We start from the raw sequence: 19409 nt of genomic DNA, 5'->3' as shown, positions 1-19409 counted from the left end.
TGCTGTGATGTCATTAGAGTGACAGTTTTCTGAAAAGAAGGGATTATTGTCCATCAGAGAAGAGATGTTGTTGCAAGAAGGTATAGGGAAAGTTAATGTTTTTGATTCAAGATTAAGAGGGCACATTCATAATAATAATTATGATGGAGATGGATAAATCATGTATATGAAACCTGGCAATACCCCATCAAAAATAAGAATTGTTCATTTTGATATTGTGGTGATTTTAACATTATCTAAGATGTAACAACTAAAGGCATGTCCTACCAGACGTGATGCAACAACATTCAAGTCACAAGCAATTTGTCTGTTCACACCAGATGGAGATATGACTGATTGCAGAGCTGAAGCCATTATGTGACAGCAGTTTCAGGACAGCTGTGCCATGCCGACAGTCTCAGACTGGAAGTTAAGACAGAGCTAATGAGTGCCTAACCCACCCCAACCACTAACCCTAACCTTAAAGGCCCACTGAAGTGCCTTGGAACGCGCCGCTTTGTATGATGCGTTGATGTAATTTTCACAAAACAGGAAGCTGACGCAGGACATATTGAATGGCTCCTCCCATTTTTTCAAATAGCCAATAGCATTTATATAGTTTACCTCACAGACTGCAAGTCATACATGACAGCACCATGGAAGCGAATCTAAGAGCTGATGATACGTTGGATTCAATAGTAGAAGTCTAGCCATTTTATTCTTAACCAAGGTACAGTTGGAAAACAGAATAAGCGTTTGAGCAACCGAACACACATCTCCAACCCATATTTCTTCGTGAAGTGTCAGCGGTCTTTGGCCAGGTGGTATTTATAGCATAGGGGGCGGGACGCTTTAGATTCTAGAGAGCATTTGATTGGACAGAAGATGTGATGAGAAGCTGAAGTCCACGGTGATGTCATAAAAATGTGAGACTGTAAGTTTTGAATGCTTATATCTCCTAAATGCGAATTTTGTTATTGTTTTGGAACACACCAGCTTATTCATAACATTAAGGCTAACATATTCATACTGAAAGCTAAAAAACTAAAATTTTGATTTCAGGGGGCTCTAATGAGGCTATAATCTCCACCCTAACTTCTGGTCTGAGACTGCTGGCCTGGAGCTGCTGGCCTGAAACTGCTGTGATGTATGTAATAATGAACCATAAACAAACATGTTTGTCAACAGAATCTCAAAGGCTTTTATTAAGTAAATCAAGGAGTGAATTACTCACCCACTGCTTTAAAACAGATATCTATTGGACATGATTGAAGTTAAACGCACAATAGCAGGCTCACAAACACTTCATATTTAGTAAATCTCACTGAAAATCTATGTTTAAGTTTTGTTCTTTGTAAATTAAGGGTATGTTACAAAAATGTACTAAAAACAGACGACAACGTTGTCAAAACTATCCCAGTTCACACGGATCTGCAAAATTTAACTTAAAAAGGCTGCATTATGCATGCCAGGCCAGTAGTTGGCGATGTCACTTTGTCAAGAAACACGTAATACACAAGTGTATGACGTCACCTTTTTCACAAATTCACGTTTTTGTTGTTTACACGGAGACGGTAAAAGCATAGTTTTTAAAACCTTGCACTTTGAAACCCATTTTCAAAAGCTTGTGTTTTCAGGCCCCCAAAACGGCGTTGTTGTGTAAATGAACAGGGCAACAGGCAAAAACACATAAAAAGTTTTCCGATTTTAGTTAAATGGTGTTGTGTAAAACATACCCTAAATAACATTTGGATGTAAATGGTCCTCTTCCTGACATAAATGCAAGAGCCACTACAACGGAGCGTCCAGCGGATCAACTTTATGAGATTGCCCGGGTCCGGAGTCATCAAGCACAGCATCAGCATCTTCATCTGACTTTATTTTGGTTGGGTCCAGATTTCTTTGCAGTTGTTGAATGTTGTAAAAACAAACAAACAAAAAAACAGCTGAATATCCATTCATGCCACACAAGAGGCAAGCAATATATACCATGGCTATTATCTGCCAAAATGCAGATTCATCACAGGACAACTTCGAGATTGGGGTAGGCGTTAGGAAGTTTGATTTGATTTGATTGATTCATGTATTTACAAAATAATTTAAAAATCCTTAAAATAACTACATTATATGCTTTTTTTAGTTGCTGAAATATTATTAATTAAAAAAATTTTTTTGTAAAATCTTTCAGTCGCAGGGGTGGGTGGGAATGTTATTCCTTTTACATGTTAATCAAATATGTAAGAAGTTAAATCATTTTTTAAAACTTACATACGTAAAATGTAAATTTACAAATGTAAATTTACACAGTGAGCCTACAAAGGGCCCAGGGGTCTTTTTGTCTTTTTCTTTGGGTATACACTGTGGACCAATGTTTAAGCATACTATACATGACAGATTGGACTATTAAATAATATAATATTTACTAGAGAAACAGCCAAAATTACATTGTCACATAGCTTCAAATTTGCTTATCTCCTTCTCTATATCTAATTTGCATAATGGTGGCAAATATCCATCCCTTCAATGGCACAATTGTGGTTTTAAAAAACCCATAGGCTTTAAGAAACTGTATTTACGAGAGCAAAGGACAGCAAAATTAATTCGCTCCTTGTTGTGCGTCCGTGGGCGCGAAATGCGTTAAACATACTAATCAGATGTGTCCCGCTCACTCGCGCTGCTGTCTCTCGTGTGTAGGCGCTCGCGCTGTATGTATGAGCGTGATGATGCGACTGGGCCCCCGCAACCCCCCCTCGACCATTCATTCTTTCGTCTATCAGTCGGACTAAAGAAAGACGAGAGCGACACGCCGGAGGTCGCGTGGACACCAAGGCTGTATGACCATTACCAAGGAATTTAAAAAAAAATCGAAGAGAACTGAAATAACGGTTTGAAATCGGCGTGGTTACCTGAGCTCACCGTCACGCGAGGGAGTCGCTTTATGTTTCATAACCGCCCGCGCTGCTCGGGCTGATAAAATACCCACACTCACACAATGATGCGGATTTAAAGGAAAAACTATCGAGTTGTCTGGCTTTTAAACGGGAGAAACACCTATATGATCTGGACGAAACCAATCCGCTTTGTCTTCGCTCCAGAGAAACGTTGAGATTCGTTGGATTTGAAAATACAGCCACGCCATCGGTAAGTCTGCGTATCTGTAGCTAACGGTCTGTTCATTTAGAAATTAAGGTTTAGTCAACACGAATTAATAATGGCCACCACATATTACACGGTTGTCAAAATTGTGAGGTAATATAATGCTCAGTTATCTCACACTGGCCCCCGTGTGTGAGTGAGCGTGAATGACCATGCTGCTCGCCTTTTGTTTCGGCGTGTGTCTGTGCGTCCACCGCGCACATTCACTCCTGCCCAGACTACCATGTGAGCTTTCCACCCAAACATTACGGTTCAACACACTAATGTGAGGGATATCTGTACGAGTGGAGGCTATCTGGCGTTTTAAATGCAATGTGATGTGATGTAGCTCGCATCTCGGGCTTCTTGCATGCTATATCTACTGTGTTATTTTGATTTGTCATAGGCGGTGGAGGGGGATGCTTGGCCTCGCTAGCTGTTGCTCTGTCTGAATCCAACACTAGAAAAAGAATCACCACGATATTGCCGAATTATCATGGAAGGAGAGGACAGGTAGCTACTAAACCTAATGCACTTAAGTGTTCTGCACAACAACCTTTAATGCCAGTGTATTGGACGTATATCTTTGGCAGATTAGAGCGTTTAAAGGTTGAATTAAATCGGACATGGCAATGCATGCTTTATAAATAGTGTGATAGGGCGAGAACACAGGATTTGATGACATTAACGCAGCATGCGGCGGAGGATGGAGGGGGATTACAGCCGGATCTACGGTCAGCGCTCGTGCTGCTGTTGACCGTCAGTGTCTCTTTCAGTTGGACAGGCTCTCATCTCCTCTGGATGGGGATTTCGAGGCGCTACATGGTATCCCTGCTGTTTTGAGCACATTTGATTTATTTTTAGTCCCTCTACTGGACTTTTGAGTCATTTTTCAGGTAACATGACAAAATATTCATCCAATTGAGCTGCAGCTGAATGTTTGTTAAAGTTCTCTCCCTGTTCTTTCTTCCACGCTAAACTGGTTGAGTACGAAATGTACTTTCTGTATCATGTTCTGGTCAAACAGTACATTTGGGAAATGTTGAAATATGGTTGTTATGTAATCACTCACAGTAGGCCTTTAGATTTTGATAAAAAGGGAAGTATTTGCTTTAGTCTCTGTGGAAATATTGGTTTAAATCCCATTTGTCTTCTTAGGATGTGCAAGGATAGGTCTTCAAGTGGCCCTTGCATATCTCTCTCTCTCTCTCTCTCTCTCTCTCTCTCTCTCTCTCTCTCTCACACATGCTGACCTCATTAATTATTAGCTTTTCATTAGATATTCCCACAATGCAGTTGTGCCTGTTAGGTACTGAAATTACTAGGGCTGCTTTTGCTAAATATGAAACGTGATATAAAGTTCCAACCTTTAAGGAAGAGTTCACCCAAAAATGAAAAATCTGTGTAGTTCCAAAACTGTATGATTTTTCTTCTGCAGAACTCAAAAGAAGATATTTAAAAAATATATTTGGTAAACAAACAGATTTGGTTGCCAGTGACATCCATTTTATGGACAAAAACATTTCTCAAAATATTTTCTTGTTCCAACAAAGAAAGTAATACCGGTTTGGAACATCATGACAGCGAGTAAATGATGACAATTTTATTTTTGTGTGAACTATCTCTTTAACATTTCATAGTTTTGCTCTGAATATATCAAGGGTAATATAGCCTAACAAATAAATAAATAAAAGCACATGGGAATAGGAGCTCTCAGGTTGAACAGTGTGTGCAAAAACTACAAACTAGCAAGGTTGCCCATAATCTGCTGCCAACAGGAAGTTCTTTAAAAGAACAGAACTCAGACATGTTTCATTTGAGCCAAAAGTGAAGCCAGAACTTAGTTATGTATTCTATTTGTACCTGGGCTGATCTCTCTTGGTCTACATCCCATCCACCTGTTTATTTATTTATTTTTATTATTTTTTAACCTAGTCAATTTGAGAATTGTAAAATTGTAATGCAATGTAATATAAAATATATTACATGGAAATGCTTGTTTAAGCATTTTTTTTTTATATAGAACTGAAGGAAGATCAATAGTTTTTAGTGTGCTTCTCATTTTAGATCTGGAGACATGCAGTCAACTAATCCTGTTCTCAATATTTTACCTTATATTTTTATATTAAAACAGTAAAAATATTTAGAAATGTGCAAATGGGTCATTCCTGTTTTGAAGTACATTTTGAACTCTTGATTTTTTTTGTGCTGCCCCAGGAATGGCTAAGATCTTGAACCCCATAGATTGGCATGGATGGATGGGCAGATTGAAAGATAAATACATAGTTGGATACATACTAGCTGACAGATGGACAGACAGATCTGCTCAGATGTACTAATGAATCATTGGCTGGAAGTGGCTGTGTTTGCCGGTTTGATGAATGGATGAAGAGATAAATGGAATGGATGGATGCATCAGTGTGGTAGCAAAGATGAGAGGAATGCGACATTGGCCCCCTAGAGTGCTGACGGTCTAAATCCCCCCCATACTCCCCTGTCTGTATGTTGCTGTGAGTGAGACCACTATTGTCTCGACGCACAGGGTGCTGTGTTTCTGTAAGCCAAGTCATCATTACCACTGCCGGTGCTTTTGTTTCCACTAACGCCCCTACATTCCTACCCACCGCCACACTAGAGCACGGAGAGCTGAGATGGGCATGGAGATTATATGATCAGCATTTAGGGTTAGTGTGACTGTGAAAGTTTAAAGTCGTAAAGCTTTAGATTTCATGATTTGTTTGTTATTATTGATATGGTGTTGGGTACCCTGTCAGAGCAGGGTAAAGGGGAGGCTTTTTCCAATGTAAAATCAGCTGGAGAGCTGCCCACACATCCCTTAGTATCTCAGTTTGCTTGGAGGAAATGCTTTTTTAAGTGATACCCACAAAACCTGATTCCTGTGTCAGGGATATTTTAGCCACTCTAATCTACTTTATCTTGCAAGGATTTTAACTGTAGCAGTTTTGCAAGGATACATTTCGGCATGTTCAATAAGTGCAGTAAATATGATATTTGGGTCTCACTATGCAGTGCAACTGGGTGGATCTGACTGGTTGACAATCATGGCCATTAGAAGTTTAGGTGTTCAGTTCAACTAATAGCAACAACGTAGCAAATGAACAGCCAAATGCACATATGTTTTTGCAGTACTTAGCATTTAATTTCGATGTGGTTGATGGCCTTTTACACATTTCGAATTGATATTGCTTGGCAGAAATGAAACCCGTTTGTTTCTGGAAAAGAAAGCACTATTATGAGTGCTTCATCATAGCGTGTAAGGTTTTTCGTTTTTGAGGTCTTGGAGCAGATTTTTACTTCAAAATGTCTAATAAAGCACACAGAGTATTACTTAAATCATTAATTTAATTTTTATTCACAATCAAAAACTATTACCTTCAACTATAATATAACATTATACCATTTTGGAACGCAGGGACGTTCCACGAGAAAAAAAAAAGTGCTGTGTATTTTAAGCTATTTGAGTTGCCGTAGTTTGCTGTAGGACTACGCGATTAATAAAAAATTTTAAAAAACGCACACGATCTGGCAAAGAACATGAAAAGGACGTACTGCTTGAAAATGGACAGCAAGCAAGCCTCTTGAAAGCTGTGCAACACCACAGTTCCCTTTTGGATTAATTGGTTGCTATTCAAATTAAATGCCAAGAAGATTATCACAAGGTAAGACTTGGCTGTATTGTTACTGTTTGTTGTTTTTATAACAGCACCTTTTCAATTGGTGATGAATATGCGTGCCTTCAGATGCTTCACGCGTTTATAAAATAACACTGACTTGGTGTGTTTGTTACAGCACATAATGATAAAGAATGAATGAATTAAGAATGAATAGTTAAAGGTTGCGTTTCTTCCTGTCATGTGGAGTAAAGAGAGAACGTAATCGGCAATGCCGTACCAAAATGACTTGTTTTTCCACGAGTCTTAAGTCTCGAGTCACTTGTTCACGAGTCCAAGTCAAGTCACAATTCTTTCTCTGCGTCCCCAATTCACCTACTTGTACTACGCCCTAAAAGCATGTATTCTTTTTGTGAAGTAAAAGTACATACTTTTGAGTGTGTAGCAAAAGAGTAGACAAGCTTTGGGACATACTATCACGTCATTCAATTGCGTCTTTAACAATTGCGCTCTGTCGCATCCTGACACACATCCTGTCACCGTAAACTGGCCTGTCAATCATCTTGTCACAGTTATAATCTTCCACATTTTATTTAATTTCCTACCGTATTGGAGAGAAATGCAGTAGCACGTTGATCAAGTCGCGGGTCTTGCATGTGGAGAACTTCCTCATATTAATGCATGATGATGCATTTAAAAGTAAACGGCCAAACGTATCTTTATAAAAGTCCACATTGTTATTGCAGATGAAATATAAGGATAACATTAAATAGATATTTTTTATTAGGTTAAACTTTTATTAGTCACTCAAACCTTTATCTAAACCTCTCACCGTCGGTCGAGCATATCTGCCATGTGTTGTAGGTTTTTTTAAACACTTTTTACTCGTGTTTGTAGTTCTGAACTGAATCCTCCTCTAAAGCGCAATAGGTTGTGGGCAATATTAGCCTTTAAAGTGTGCATGGATCCAAAATCTACCAGAAATAGTAGACCATCCAGGGACTTCTCTTTTCAACATACTATGCTTTGGGACACACTTATTTTAATCTCACATATTTAGGATGGATAGTATGGACATTGGAATGCAGGGTTATTTATGTATTTATTTATTTTTTGCGACTTAAGTGCTACTCGAGTCGAGGCCACAGACTCGAGTTTCCATCTCTGCAGGGAGAGGTTGGTTATATTGTTAGATGTATGTGATATTTTTCACACTTCGCCCAGGAGTACCCCAGGATCACTTTAATTTGACAATTGCATGATTCCAAATATGTGGCAGAACATGTTATCATACAAAACAATACAACATTGAGGCTATTGCTGCATCGTCATCTGTAGTCATCATTCTTTGCGGCCACACATTTAAACTTGTACCAAACTTTTTTTTTCTTCCTGTTTTTCGAATTGAAAATTTAGGAACAGTGTGAAAGCATAAATAACTGGGTTCTTTTTCACTCAAATTTACATATGGTTCATGTACAAATAATTGATTTCTCATTATGATGTTTTTTCCACATTGTAGTTGAATCAAATACAATTAAAAATAATTCTCATGATATCAGTGGCTTAGAAAATGCTACCATGAAAGGTCTGTATCACAGCCACACCATCTACTGCATGCAGACAACTGTCAGTATAAAGTCAAAAGACCACTGGGACATATAAGTGAAATGTAAAAAAATAAAATGACTGAATACACATTTAATGGTTAATCTTCCCCTTCAGCACTAAACTGGACCAGGCCAAGGTTTAGTGGTAATTAGAGGGATGGGTCTCTTGTGTACAGTTTGTTTGAAGAATAATTGAAATGCAGGCAGTCTAACTTATGATTAGCATGCTTATAAATATAGCTGTGAAGTCATACAGTAAGCAAAGTAAATGTAATTTACTCAATGAATGCTATTCATTACCAATAAGGCATTATTTTGATCTGTTACCATATGAACAGTAGCATTTAATCATGCAGATGCTACTTTTCTTCAAAGCAACTATATACTTCTACATTATCAGTAACAAACAATTTGACGCGTCGGGTCCTGACCACCCCGTCTGGGTTTATTCTGTGATAACAACAGGCTGGACGCACATTATCCCTTACTTATCTCATATAGGATACATTTGGTTAAGAATTAACTAGGGATGCACGATGATATCGGCACAACATCGGTATCGGCCGATGCCGATGATGGTCATTTAAAGCTTTTATCGGCCGATACCGATGTTGTGCCGATATCATTGTGCATCCCTAGTTAATTCTTAACCAAATGTATCCTATATGAGATAAGTAAGGGATAATGTGCATCCAGCCTGTTGTTATCACAGAATAAACCCAGACGGGGTGGTCAGGACCCGACGCGTCAAATTGATATGATCATTTCTGCTGATGAGCCTTGCCGATAGGGTGGCGTGTTTCCTATGTGCACGTGACGGCCGTGCATGAGGGCCAGCAACTTAACATGTGGAGGCATTTAGAGCATGGGCGTCAGTTTGGTTTGAAATGTGCTGGGGACAGAGACGCATTCGCAAGTGCATTTTCAGAAGTGCTGGGTACAATGATGCAGTAATTTTTTTTTCTCTTTCGTGCAGGTCATGTTTTGAAAGACGATGTCCTGTAGCTTACTAATGTAAGCTCTCCAAGCTACTATGCTCTCCACAGAGCATAAAATATTCATTTTATTTTATTTTTCGTGTTCGCATTTATGAGGAAAAACAGTGACAGTTCTCCGTTACGGACGTGAGTGCTCTGAAATCGGCACTAAAAGAGACTGCTTTAAAACTTCCACAGAGACCTCAAACAGAAAGCACAAAGCCTTTCTAAGTGAATTTCGTTTTGTATTAATTGTATCTTAATTTTAATCAATGTTTCATCAACCAATTGCCTGGATTTAATAAATAATAAGTAAAGCAGATAATAGATAATAGATATCACGACACGGAGGCGCCCGCGATTGAACTGGAGCTAGTCTCATAAATGAAACGAAACTCAGCATAGCCTACTTGCCTCACAGACCTGAGAAATATATCTATTATCTACAGAACGCTACAGAATCATATTTTTAAACAGAACAATTCAAAACGAAAGAAAACTGTGTAATCCGAAATGTGCATTTCTCTCTGGCGCGTTCACTACTGCGAAGATCGCGAGTCATCGTCAACTTCATCTTTGCAGCCGACACAGAAAACACTTGTTTATTAATAAACAATTAAAATGTCTCCTTGCTATATTTGACATATTCATAATCATTACTTTTGTGGTTCGTTGTGACAGCTTTTAGTTGCTTTATTGGCAGCGCCACCCTTACATGTTACATGAACATGTAACAGGCAGGCACCGATTGGGTACTTGCACAAATGACAAGCTGCACATGAAAAATAATCGCTGCCTTTGTGATTTCATAAATGCAGTAAGCCAAATCAGTTAATTGTGATTAATTGTGCAGCCCTAGTCTGATAAAATCATTATGACTATGGCAATGGGTATAAATATACTTACCGCCTTCTTTTATACTAAAGATGTTCTTGTGAACCCTACTTGATCTTGGTAAGAATCTAGGTTTTTAACACAGAGGGTGCTGGTTTCAATTTAGGTTGGGGCAACCCTATTACAAAGATCAATTTTCTTGGCTGCTCCAGGTTGTAGTAGTGCCAGAGGCAGACTAACAATCCATGTCTACTCTCTACATGACTCTCTCAGTTCAAACTGTTATCAAATTTAAGTTGCTCTGAAAAGGACCACTAATGTTCAGAGGGTGCAGAAATGCTGCTGATATTGTATGAGATCTAGCATAATGCTCAGTTCAGATGTTGGCACAGACATCGGGATGATGAAACCATCTCATCTGCTTTTGATTTACCTGCTCAGGCAGCAGGAGGAATTTGTCTGTGTCTAGTGTGTGCTGTATGTTAATGCTCTCATCCTAACAGAGTGTGTGTGTGTGTGTGTGTGTGTGTGTGTGTGTGTTTTTGTATTTTTGTATGAGGCAGACTAATCTTATAACTGGACGTCTGAATGTGCGTACTGTAAATGTGATGTGTTTCGTGTTATGCTGGCTCTCGTCTTACTAATAACTTACTAATAGAGATTTCTTAGCATTTTCTTAGATTTCTTATTTCTTAGCTTTTCTTGAAACGTCTTATTATTTTGGCCGATGGAAGCGTTGAACAGACATTACAAAAAGTCACTTTAGAAGTTTTATTTTAGAAGCGTTTTATTTCCTTTTTATTCCACATTACTTTTTCTTTTTCTTGCTCTACATTAAGGCTAGGTTGCAAATAGACATGTGCCAGTATCGATAATACGATATCTCACGATAATAAACATGCATGATATTGTTATCCTGGGCACTTAAAAATACCATGAATAATTATTTATTACAAATTATAAATAAATTTTAGAATGCATTTTAAGAATACTTTTCCCAATGACCGTTTAAAATGCACAACACTGCTGTATGCTGCTTCAAAGAGGCTTGTGCACTCTGATGTAAACAAGCTCAACATGCATTAGCAGCGCATGGCGGAAGGAGTGTTGAATGAAAATGCACTTTCACTCTCTTACAGCAGGTGGCGCTGATGGAACAGAGCAGCAGACATGCAGCGGTTACCCCGGTAACCCCCGTAAACACAGTTTACTAAACTTAATATAGAGTACTAAACTTAATATAAACTAAACTTAATAGGCTATTTATTTTCAAACTAAAAAAAAAAAAAAAAAAAAAAAAAAGTAATCTGGACTACAACAACTGATCTGATCTATAGATAAGTGACTACAACATGCCCTAGATATTGTTTGAAAGTGTTATGATTATTTACATTTACATTAAGTCACTTTTATCCAAAGCGACTTACAAATGAGAACAATAGAAGCAGTGAAACTAACAATAGGACAACAATATGCAAGTGCTATGACCCTTCCCAGTTTAATCTAGCGCAGTAAGTGTATTTAAAAAAAAAAGTTTTTTATACAGATAATAGATATAGAATAGAAGATAAAGTGTTAGTATTAATGGATCAAGTATTAATATTAATGTATTATAAATATTAAGTATTAGTATTAATGGATCAAGTCTTTATTGTTCTGAAACACATTACACTAAGGCTCCATTTGTTAACATTAGTTTTTTCATTACCGTATTGTTCCGAATATAAGAAGAGACTCGTTATATAATCAGGGTCGTCTGTTCCTTTTTCAAGATGTACCTTTTGGAAAAAGGCTTTTTGATAAAGAAAATGCTTTCATTTGAAAATAATTTAATAAATAATAATAATAACAAAATATTAAAAAAATAAATTGATGAACAAATATAAAAAATGTTGTACTGAAAGTATGGATAAAAATGAATTATATAGGCCTATTCCTCTACCCACCTAATAAATCTAATATAAATGACTATAATATAGTATTCAAAAATATTCCACATTTCTGCCCAAACCATGGTCAATTACTACAGTACATTCATGGTAAATGTTTGTAAGGGTGGTGATTAGGGGATTTAAAGTCTTCTAATTTCGTTCATGGTTTCTCCTGCTTTCCTCAGTCTTGTTGGGAATGTTGAGGCTGTTCCATCCGATTTAATACTAGTTAAATCATCAAGTGATTGTTGTTTGTAACAGAGAGGTGTCTGTCGAATTGAAACGCTTCCCACTGGTGTGGCGCGTTTAGAAATAATCGAGCCAAAACAATGATTAATGTCGCTGGTTCAGTCGACATAAATACGGGACACACATAATAACTGCTGAAATATTCACACGTAAAACGCTTCTCAGGTCAATCGGAGCACGTATCAAACTAAACTAGAATGCATTTCCGGAGGAACTGCGAAGTGTGCTTGCTCGGGTGCGGTTCACTAACGTTAGCAGGTAGTGGATAAGGGTGCGTTGAAGTTTGCTTGATCTGAGAATGTCAACAATAGTACTTTTTTCAAGATTGTGCAAAAAGGTGAAAAGTTATGTGCATTAAGAGACATGTCTGCAATGTAGACTAGTGCCAATGGCATTGTTTATGTGGCTTGGTTGTTGGTTTTAAAATAATTGGTTATGAATATACAGCAGAGAGTGGGAGTGTTTTGGGTGATGAAATAGTAGCCTATTGAAAAGTTGACAGTCTTCATTTACTGTATCCAATAAGCCAATACAAAACTCACCCAGCTGTTCTGTGGTTGAGTGTTCCCTTTGATTAGGAACAAATTTACTATCTCAAATTAAGGTCTACCGTAATTAGCGCGATGCTTTGATTGCTGCTGTGAAGATGGTTGTCATCACCTACACAGAAACGCTGATTTTTACAGCCTACCGTCAGTCCTCATATTGTAATTAAATGAAAAACGCTATCAGTTTCACTAATAGCTTATTCTAGCGATGCAATCGCAACAACATGGATAACGCTGTTTGGCCTTGCCTAACTTTATATGACATATGCGCCATATGCTAGAGTTACACATCCCGCTGCCATTTCAGGGCTTGAATTTCGGTGCGGGAATGTGGGGATTGCGCATAATTTAAATAATTCCCGCAAGGTTAGCTTTTATAGTGCGAGAAATTCCCGCACAAATATATTCGCTTCATCTCAGAACAAATGATTAAAAAATAAATTCACAGATGCGAGAAAAAAGATGTCAATAGCCCCTTTCACACAGCGCATTGAACCCGGGAAATTGCCGGCAAATTGCCGGAACGCCTTCTGTGTGAACGCAAACACGACCCGGGTTTAATGCCGGGATCGATGCCGGGTTGGGGAACTAGTAACATTGCCGTGTTCAGTCCCGGGACGCGCGCTGTGTGAACAAAAGCCGTAATAATGCCGTGTCGTAGTGATGACGCTGAAGCCGGGATCGTTCGCCAGCTGTGAAACGGTACGAAATGCGCAATTTTATGATCGAATCAGAGAAATAAATGCACAAGCGCGAGAGAGAGAAATCGCAGCTCATAAGCAAACTGAAGACACTGCTGAGACATTACAAGTCACATCGATGTCACGTGTCTTTCCGGGACATACACGGGTTGTGTGTGAACGCGCTCTCTGATTCCGGAAAATCACTGGCAGTGTGAATGAATCAAAATCAAATGAACCCGGGTCAAATCCCGGGTCACTTTATCCGTGTATTTTCCGGAATCTCTGTGTGAAAGGGGCTAAACTGTCTTTTATTTTCGAATTTAATTCCTCAATCAGCGCTGGACCGGCATTCTCTGTCTTCCGCTGAGCCGTGGCCGTAGACAGATCATATGTTTCATGCTGTCAATGCAGTGGTCTGCGTTGCGCTGATCTTATTCACACTATCGAGTGTGGGTGCAGCATTCTAACATTGAGTCATAATGAGCTGTTTGTGAAGAAATGATCCGCTTCCAAATTATGTCATTTTAATCACTAAATTGAAACATTAAAAAACAATTTGCTCTTTATGGTGTGCGAGTGATAGAGCGCGGCAGCAACGAACCAACTGATCAGCTCGCAGCGTAACAACATTGAATGCTCGGCCGAACAGCTGAACAGCCTTATTATTTTTCATCTCCATAAATATATCTAGTAGTAAAGCTAATGCAAGGGCTAGAAATCAATTAATCTTTTGCTGATACTTCCTTGTCATCATGGAGAGCGCAGTTCATGGTTGCATAACTTGCATAGCAACGACAGACGCCACGGGAGAGCAAGCTTGTGGAAAGGAGAGAGCGGCGCGCTCGCGCTTTCCACTTGTTTTTACACATCTAAGGTGCGTTCCATTCGACAGGGTCCATACGCAGTGTTCACTGCTCCCCTACTCCCTGAGCACGGTATATCAGTTGAAGTGGACTTCACTGACAATAACCGCTCATTTGAAACGCCCTGCAAACGTCATCAAAAGCAAAGAAAGTCGCGCAGATTATGATATAACATAAATATATATAAGACTACATCATATTTTAATTTTTATTATTATATTATATATTTACAATTATATTGCACTATTTTACAACTACCTAAAATAAAATCACTTTACTTCACAAACTAGCTAAGCTGGCTGCATTCACTGAGGTAAATTATAATAATCAAAAATAGTATATGTAATATTCACAACAATAACCGTTAAAAATACTGTCATTTAACAATGGCGAAATGTATGAATACTTGCACACACGTTAGTTATGTCCGTTCTTACTGGTGACGTGGTGCGCGAAATGACAGTTGGGTGATCATCGCTCTCCACTTCTTGTGAAGTGATGTATTGATGTTCCCTTATTCCCTATGCCGTGCGCAGTGCCCTTCGAACTGAACATGTTCGCTACCTTCGGATTGGAATCTCACTTAAGATGGCGGAATACCCTGTGAAGTGCACTTACGGTCAAATGGAACGCACCTCTAGAGCGACGTTGTTGATTGTTTGAGCATGTGACTGCGCGTTTCTCCTTGTTTTCTATTATGCGCAGCATATTTCCCGCTCACACAAACACAGTTAAAAAACGAAATTCAGGTCCTGCATTTATTAAGACAAACCTAGCAAAAACGAATGCAGTCTATACACTGACTTGGCAGCTATGTGAAATGTAATACAACAGTGCCACCTACTGTCTAAATGCATTAACATTAAAAGTGTGAGGTGAAAATCTTTTGCATAGACATAAGTAGCCTAAATGGGTTTGTCAATTAGCCAAAAAAAAAAAAAAAAAACAGATCTTCTACATCCTCACATTGGAGACTCGAGTTAATGTACAAAGTTTGGTTTCGATACGTGACAGCGTTCCTGAAATATGACCTACTTCCTGTTTTGGTGACTACGCCGCCGATTTCGTTTGGCTGTGACAGGCAAACGCTTCCGAAAATCAAAAATCCTTCTAGTAACTTTTGTGAGGCTTGGTCCAAGGATCATGTATGTCTAGTTTCGTGAAGTTCGGACCAAATTTGTGACCTGTGAAACTTTCAATCCAATATGGCGGACAAACGACATGGACTCGTGATGTCATCTTCGCGAGCATCTTACACCGGTACTGACCGTAAGTTTTCAAGTTGGAACGGTGTCAACGGTTTCATTAACAGTGAAGTGAAAGATTATTTGTTTTGAAATTTGGGTACATGTAAATCACATACAGGGTAAGTTTGGTCCCGTCAGCGAGGCATATTTTCTAATATTCAACGGCCCGGAGTTAATTATTCCACTTATACTACAGTTACCACACCTCGAAACATTGTTCAGATGATGTATTTCAAGACGCTTGTCAAGTTTTTGTCATTAAAACGCTCTTGTATGTAGGACTAATTTCTTACGCATCTAATCCATATGCCTCCGTTGCTAACTCCAAAACGTCATTTTAGAGTTCGTAACGGAGGCTTGAGCCACTGATAGCAGACTAATGCTGGGGACACACGACTAGCTGAAACATTCTAAGACTGACTGTTTCCATCGACTGCAGCAGATTTTAAACACCGACTGTGAACACAGACTGAACACGCGTTTGGGCATGATCAGTCATAAGTATCAAATTACATTCATTACCGGCCTTAAAGTAAGTGTGAAACTTAAATCTGTCACGGGGTGTTTGGATTTATTCACGCACGTTAAAAAATATTTATTAAAAGCTTCTTTCTTTGCACATTTTTATATACAGCATTATCATAATAGGCTGAATATTAATGTATTGACAGAAAACCGGTAGTTCTATGTGAAATCAGACATTGAGCGCCCTCATATAGCCAAAGTGGCATGATCCTCGTTTCATAACACCTCTGCGAAGATTCGACCGTGAGATCGGTAGTCGAATCAGGCTCCTCCAATCGAAGCATCGAATCTTTGACTATTCGGGGTCACCCCTTGACTATATACTTTATTTATTAAAATTAAACTGCATGTTTCCATTGATTGTGAAGTTAGACATCGAAAATTGCAGATCAAGCGCATGGGGCTACATGTTTTTTCTTATTAATTGAATCCTATTTTCCGTTATTACAGTCAACTACGCGAAGTGATATGGAACTGTAAGGCCCCGATCACACCTAACGCGTTTTTCAGGTTCGAAAAACGCGAGGTGCACAGCACTGCCCCATCACACAGAACGAGCAGTTCGCTGCGTTTTTTATGTTGCTAGGCAACCACTGAAACAGCTGTCCTGTCAGTCAAGTAAACATCAAATCAGCCTTTTATTAACTTTATTTACTTTCTGTTAACATTGTGGTAGTTACGGTTCGTGAAGTTGTTAAGATCCTGGTAACCCTTGAGAGCACCACAAGTGTATCCTCCATCACACTCTCCGGGCGTTCAAGCAACTGTAGCTTTTATCACTAAAATGGAAGGCTCACCTCTCCATTCATTCAATTGGACAGTGGAAAAAAACGTGATGACGTCGGGCGCTTTTTCCGCTCGGATTTGCGGAGTTTGCAAAAATGCGAGGCGCAGCAGGCGCATAAACAACGCGCAGAACGCTCACTGCCATAGGAAACCAATTGAAAAAAGGCGCCTCTCACTTCAAAAAACGCGTGTGATCGGGGCCTAATGCGGTCAAGACCTGCCTGGAACTACTTTAGCCGTGCGTTTCCCTGAAAATAATTGCATACCTTAGAACGTTCGTCAAGCATTCAACGGCCCTGTAGCATAAGAGTAAATCACTCGCGTATGCGAGTGCATTTAATACTGGGCGACTAAATAATGTCTATCATTAGCCATTGGCTAAAACATTCTTAGATTTTACTTGCCTGTGTGTGTGTGTTAGATGCCAAGTGTACGTTTAAGCATATATATATTTTCACTCGCTGAACACTGACTGAGCGCTTGAGTTTCGCTCTTTGTCAAGCGATTAGTGATTGGTCGGTCATGAACGATTCGTTCATTTTGTGTTGACCGTGCATGCGCAACATCCTAGGTTCTGTACAGGGAATAGAAATGATTAGTTCTTCTCTCGAGTCTTCGGGTTCGGGTCTGAAGTTGATAGACTCAAAACGTGACCTAATCAATTCTCTATCCGGTACTATACAGACTGCATAGCTCAGTTTATGAGGATGTCACAGGATGTACGAACGGCTCAGATCGGGAAGTGAAGTAAACCACTTCAAAGCTCAGTTTATTGGGATGTCACAGGATGAACGAGAGATCGGGATATCAGTTTACTTAGATCGGGAGGTGAGGTAAACTATAACAGACTGCATAGCCTGAAGACCCAGATAAATCAATTAATCGCTTCTGTTTCTCATAATTTGGCCTTTTCCTTGCATTGTCAAAAGTTTAGGCATTAAAAAAGGCATTTTAAAGTCTAGACCCTGAATAAAATCAAAAGTTGTAAAAGTTATTGTATTTATATTTTCAGAGTTAAATTTTGTATTTATATAATACAAAAAGTTATTAAACCTGTTATAGTATGACACATTTTTTTTTTGCAACATTTCAATATCATGATAATACCATATACCGTGATAAAAGCTTCAGCAATAGTCGCAACATGAAAATTTTGTCACATGCCTAGTTGTAAACATTTTTAAACAGTTAAATTGGTTCTCATTTTGACGAACCAATATTAATTTTACATCCCAAGAATTTATATTTTATTTAGTCTATGCTGTTTTCAGTGGATGCGTAAACAAAACTTTACATTATTTGTAGGACGCTTCCCATCTCGTAAATCGCAATAAGCTTTGTTACTTTTGATATAAAACAAAATCTCAGATGTAAAATTCTGTCAGTTTTATTAAAATCAAACAATAAATGCCAATTTTCATTACTACTAGTTATAGCCAAAATGAACATGAATGAACATCAAAAGGTATGTTGTTTGTACATGTAAATGTTTGTATACAGTTTTTGATTTGAACCTTTAATAGTAATAAATCAATCTGTAATAAATCAATCTGTGAAGTACTGATTAGTGTAGTGTTGTCACGATACTGGAATTTCCAATTTGATACGATACCTTAAATATCAGTTTTGGAATTTGTATTTTATATTTGACCATTTAAGTCTATTTGGTACTAGCGAGCTATTATTGGTCCGAGATGATGAACGGTCTGCGCTAGGGCTGCAACAAACGATTATTTTGATAATCGACTAATCTAACGATTATTAGAACGATTAATCGACTATTCATCGATTATTTCGCCGACTAATCAGTACGTTTGGAACGATTATTCAGCCTTTTCAATTAGTTAAAACACTGAGTTATACATATTCTAACTATAATATATATATAAAAAAAAAATCACTTCAGCTTTTGAAATGGTTGTTTTAATGAACTTTGAGCAACTAAACAGGTCATTCTCTTTAAGTTTTCAGATTTCTGTCCAACTCAAATCACACACAAATGCTCTCTAAGCAACATTGGTTAAATATTCTGTTCTCTTTAAATAGAAAAAAATAAACAAAAAAAATTATCAGCTGCATTACAGACACACTTAAACTTTTTTTAAATTGATATGACAATTGAGCTGAGCTGACATTCTCATTCACCTTTTAATTTACAGTATAAAAATTAACTGACATGATATTCTTCATAACATCTCCTTTTGTAAGTCTTCATGAATATGTAACAAAATAAAGGCAAGGGATAAGACTGTAATAACGTTACCTAATAGAGCTACAATAATAAAAACAGCCCTGACTCCTAAGCTCGATCAAGCTTTATTCTATGCAAAAATGAATCATCACATTACTGTAATTATATTATTATTGTTAATATTATTGCTATTATTAGTAGTATTGCATTCTCTAAAAA

General features: G+C 38.2%; 1 protein-coding gene across 2 annotated transcripts in view; it reads left to right on the top strand.

Moving 5' to 3' along the window:
- The first annotated feature begins 2660 nt into the window (after positions 1-2660).
- sptbn2 (spectrin, beta, non-erythrocytic 2) overlaps positions 2661-19409 on the top strand; it is an 89958-nt gene continuing 73209 nt past the window's right edge. The window contains exon 1 of one of the 2 annotated variants that reach the window (XM_084414342.1): positions 2661-3120. The gene's annotated coding sequence lies outside the window, so the exon portion shown is untranslated. Of the gene's footprint in view, positions 3121-3873; positions 4011-19409 lie in introns of those variants that run through there. The other variant, XM_084414343.1, reaches the window with a different exon arrangement.

Source organism: Rutilus rutilus (genome assembly GCF_951802725.1).
Source record: "Rutilus rutilus genome assembly, chromosome: 7".
NCBI classification, from domain to species: Eukaryota; Metazoa; Chordata; class Actinopteri; order Cypriniformes; family Leuciscidae; genus Rutilus; species Rutilus rutilus.
This window is presented reverse-complemented; position numbering and strand designations above follow the sequence as displayed.